The following is a 5093-nucleotide window of genomic DNA, read 5'->3' as shown; positions in this document are numbered from 1 at the left end:
TTCAAAGCCGCCCGGAGTGCCGTGCAACCCGCTGGGGTCGGGACATGGCTCTGCAGGAGCGGGGGCTCTCGGAAGGTGCCGGGGCAGCTGCCTTCTTCTCCCGTGGCCTCATCCTTGCTTCAGGCCGACGGCAGCTGCTCGCCGGGATGAGACATGCTCTTGTTCTCCGCCGCTCAGGGCTGGCTCCCGTGCTCAGCTGTCTCGGCTCCCTGCAAATTCACGGCAGACCGTCCGGGTAGCATAATCGCCCAGATAAGACGCCGATCAATGCATGACGACTCCGGTATAGATCAGAATATTGGGGGTGGGGGGGGAGGTTAAGTTGTTTAGGGGAGGAGCATCGTGGGGAAGGAGGGGGGTGCTTTGCTTTTCCACCAGTGAAGACTCGATGCAGTTTATTAGTTATACTAGCCCCAGCCATGTGGAGGTGTTTTCCAGACACGCAAAGGACCAACCCTCGCCCAGAGGGGCCGGTGCCCTGATGATGGGCTGGCTGAGAGGGCGGCAGCACACGTGCAACCATCCCAGCGCTTTGGGGCTAGGGATGTGCAGGGCAGGGAGCTCCGCGCTCCCATCCCGCGCCGAGCTTGCCTCAGCTGCGCTCCTGGCATCGAGTCATGGCCCCTGCGGTGCTCGTCCGTGGTCACCCCTAGGAAACACAGCCAGGGCTGAGGAGGACCAGGACCTTACTGGGGCTAGCGGTGTCGGAAGCTCAACTCCCCTCCCCAACCCCACTGAAAGCAGTCCAGAAGACACCCAAACCACCCCAAAAAAAGCATCATTAGCCGGTTACTAAAGCTGTGTGGAATGAGGTGGGGACATGGGACAGAGTCCCAGGGGCTCGATCCACACCACACAGTCAGTAAAGCATTGACAGCTATGGCAGCAGAATGCAGTAAGCTTCACAGACAGCCCCATACCTACAGCCACAACTTCAATTTAAAGCCCACCCACCCTGACAGTGAAGTACTGCAGGAAATAGGTAGAAATAAGCAGAAACAAGCAGCCAGTTGCCAGATCGGGGCAAAGCCACATGCAGTTTCCAGCACTGCCTCCTCCAGTGACTGCTAGTCTGAAGGGGGAGCAGTCCCAGTTCCCTGGCAAGCCCCCTGCACAGCTGCTGCAATTTTGGGGAGAGGCAGGGATGCAGGCAATAGCACAGCCCACTGTTTCTGGTTTCTGATCTGGGTGACCTCTGATGAAGTCACCTCGAAGGAATGGAGAAGGAAGGAATTTTGCCTGAGGTCGTAAAGCCATCGGAGACCAAGGTCTGCACTGACTGAGTGTGTGTTGGAGGAGGTGGGCTGCAGCCCTGCTGTTGGCACCAGCCATGTGGCAGAGAAAGGGGGCACAGGGCTAGCAAGGGGCTCTGCCTTCCCAGGAAAACCGTGAACCACCCGCACGTACAGGATGGGGAGGATGCCATACAAGTCGTGAGACAAAAAGAGGGAAGCACAGCAGATTAGGGTGTTTGGCATCCTTCAAGGGCCCGCTGGCCTTGGCCCCTTTCAGGTCACCTGAGGGCCCATGCTGCCCTTTGGCATTAAGCCCGCTACAAGGGGAAGGCATGCGATATACCAGCACAGAGCTGTTCACAGCATCCAGCCCCAGCTCACGCAAATGCTGACTGAGGTGCTGTCAGCCCCGAGGTATTGCGTGTGCAGGAGAAGGAAAGGTTACTCTTGTTTCTTCCTTCTCTGTTTCTTCCTTCACTCTCAGACACTGCCATACCCATTTCTCTCTAGCCAGAGAGTTTAAGCGAGGAAAGGGGTTTTTCCCTCCCTCATATTAATAACTTTTAAATTATTTTTAAAAGGTGATTTGGCTTCCTCCCATTTCTGCTCTGCAGCTGTGTGCGAGGACCTGGTAATGTGCAATATCAGGAGGATACCATGACATGGACGCACAGCTCTTCATGGGTAGCAGGTACATCAGATCAACTCCAGTACTTGGAGTTTACCTGGGAATGGCAACCTAACACTTGGGAGTGCATCTCCACGTAGGAGAATGAATGGATAACCAGACTGCTCTCAGGAGCAAGGAGACTTGCAGGCAACAGTATCAGCATTCTGCATAGCCCATTAGCTGTACTCCAGGCATACATGCACTGTTTTTCCCCTCACAGTTAAAAAAAAAATAAATAAAAAAAATAAATCAGTATTCAGAGTAGGTTCTACTGAGGCAAAAAACCCAAGTAACTGCAGTCTTGCAGGGGGAATACAAACAGAAGAGATCACTCTTGTATTTTCTATCTGGCCACCTTTCACATCTCATTTGTTTTATTGCACAAACATTAATGGCACTGCAGAACTGTTTCAGAGGAGGAGAAGCAGCTGAGTGGCATGCTTACACACCCCACTCGCAAGCCACAAGTTTTGAGCTCCGGGGAAGGGAGACCAGAGGGTTCGATATCCAGCACAAGAGCATTAACAGCAGGAACTGATGGCGGTGCTATGTCCTGTCCCTCTCCGTGTTCAGCTGAGCTTGTGTCCTCCCCTGCCACCACCCCAACATACCACAAGGACATCCCCAGCAAGGCCCAGTCCTCCTCCAAGTGTTCACAGCTACATCCCGGTGCAGGAGCCGTAGGCACACCTCCTGTTTCGGTGGGTGCTGCCCCACACTCACCCAGCCATAGTCTCACACACCCATGGGTCCCTCCAAAACAGTCTTCACCCTGCACTAATCAAAGGGGCAGCAGGTCACTGGCAACCACAGGGGTTTCTAACCTGTAAGCAAAGTTTGCTATTTCAGGATAATGCTGGCTTTGCCTCCAGCGCTGTCCTTTAACAGCCACACTTGGGGATGCCCCAAGGTCCTGGAGGCAGAGACCCAGAGCGCTGCGGAGGAGCTGGCTGCAAGGTGGCTTGTTTCAATCTTTGGCTAGAAAATTGAATTTCTCAGCAGGGCGAGTTTTTTTCTCTGTGACAAGACTGAAAGAAACGTTTTCCAATCAAAAACCCCAACAAACAATCTGCTTCCAAAAGAAGCGATTTTCACACACGCACACTCTCAATAAGATCCAAGACTGCCACAGAAGAGAGGGACTTTGTACAGCCCCACACGCAGTCTGTCAGAGGAAAGTTTCTCTGATCCCGTTCAGGGAAAAGCTCTGGCATGACGGGAAGCCTGCCTGTCCAGCATCCACCCAGAGACCTTTCCCATCATCTGTCCATCACCCCACAGAGATGCACTGGGGCCATCTACCCCGAGTTCCCAAGTGCCCACCAGCACTCAGAATTAAGCCACTTGTTTCAAGACAAATCCACTCTTGCTCAGCAGTTTTGCTTCCACCTGCTTGAGTCACACCTCATACCATCCCAGCCTGGCTTGTCCCTTCCCTCAGGCTGGATGAGAGGGCTGTGCCCTCGCTGAGCAGCCGTGGGCAGAGCAGCAGCAGAGCCAGCTGCACGGCCAGTTCAGCCCCAGCAGCACTGGGACTGGGAGGTGTGAGCAACGAAGCGGCTTTGCGTTTTAAGCACCAACCGTGCTGAGATTTAGTAGAACCATTAATTCTTACCAGCCACACAGGATCTCAGCAGCTTTAATTCCATGCTAATGAAGTTTTAGTAGGGAATTATTTTTATTGATCTGCCCAGAGCAAAGAGCCTGATTTTAGTCCAGCTCTGCCAGCACCCCCTTCCCCATCCCTTTTTTCTTTCTTCCAGCTTAGAAGAAAGGGGAGAGGAAAGAAGACAAAACAGCTCTGAGCTCCTTAAAAAGGTTGGCAGTCCCAAGCAGTAAGTGGATTACTTTATTGATTTTTAGCAGATCTGGGTTAGTGAGTGCTTAGTGCTGCAGAACACATGTACATGATAAGCAACTCCAAGGAAAGCCCTCCAGGCACTTTCCTCCGGCAAAGCAAGCATCAGGCAATTCATTTAGGGGACCACCATGGGTTTCGGGGTGCAGAGAAGCTCCAGCCCCTGTACCCAAATCAGTCTGTGACAGACTCCAGGAACCAACCCAGTCTCTCTTAAGAAGTACTGCAGGACCAGAGGCAGCCCCCCATTTCTACAATTCATTGCACAATTCACTGCTTCAAATTATTGAATGCTTTTTATTCTGCCTGCCCCGCCTCCCCCCCCCCCCCTGTTACATAAAAGGAGAAGACATTATGACTGCCACTGTTATTTTAGGACGGAAAACCATTGCCATGCTGCACCCAGATGGGACTCGGTGCTGCTGACTGTGATCCAGCAGCCACACCTTGGGGGGCATCAGTCAGAGTGGGACTCCCGATAAAGCAGTGCTGATCCAAGCTGAGATGCTAACATCGCATTGGGGTACCTGACTCGCTCACCTGCCCATTAGCTTTCCAAGGCCATTGTACCGCAGCCAATATTTCAGCAGTGTGTTGGAATAGCATCTCAAAGACCTCCCAGTGCTACTTCACCAAGCCTTTTGACTTGCTGGTCTCTGGAGCCAGACCCCAAACACGTGAAGGCTTAAAGCAGAATAATCTTATCCCACCCTGCCCCAGAACCAGGGAAGCTAGAGATTAAATATGGTCCCTTTCCCTTGCACATTGGATTGCACCAGGAAAACTGCAAATATGACCAAGAATCCCAACAGTCCCCCATTCCATCTCTGTTTAAAGGTAGAGGCATTCTACGGTCATGCATGTGGCAACAGCATATGCAAATAAAAAGGTTGTAGCCCTCACAAGCCTACAGCTGCACGTGCATCTTCCTCCTGACACACTGCTTCAGAGCTACAGAGTCCCAGAGAAAACTCACTGCCCACAGGGTGCTGCCATTAGAGCTGGGGCTCCCTTCACATGGCTAGTGAGGTGCAACAGGGGCTACCAGGCTGAGTGCCACAGGAGCCAAAATGCCTGTTCCCCTCCCTGCTTGCCTCCAAGGGAGGCCACACAGATACCAGGTGACATGCTCAGGGCCAAACAGGAAGGCAGTGGCAGAGCAGGGACTTGAAACTAGGTTTCTCCAGGCTAACTGATGGTCTGACCCAACCTCATTTAGCTGCTGTACTGGTTGGCATTGGCCTGGGACAGGCAAAAGTCACCAGAAGCAAGGTGCCCCCTATGATTCCCTGGGGATGGAGGGGAAGGGAGCTACTGCATCAGCCCTTCC

The sequence above is a fragment of the Haliaeetus leucocephalus genome, unplaced genomic scaffold (genome assembly GCF_000737465.1).
Source record: "Haliaeetus leucocephalus isolate CR32 unplaced genomic scaffold, Haliaeetus_leucocephalus-4.0 Scaffold76, whole genome shotgun sequence".
NCBI classification, from domain to species: domain Eukaryota; kingdom Metazoa; phylum Chordata; class Aves; order Accipitriformes; family Accipitridae; genus Haliaeetus; species Haliaeetus leucocephalus.
This window is presented reverse-complemented; position numbering follows the sequence as displayed.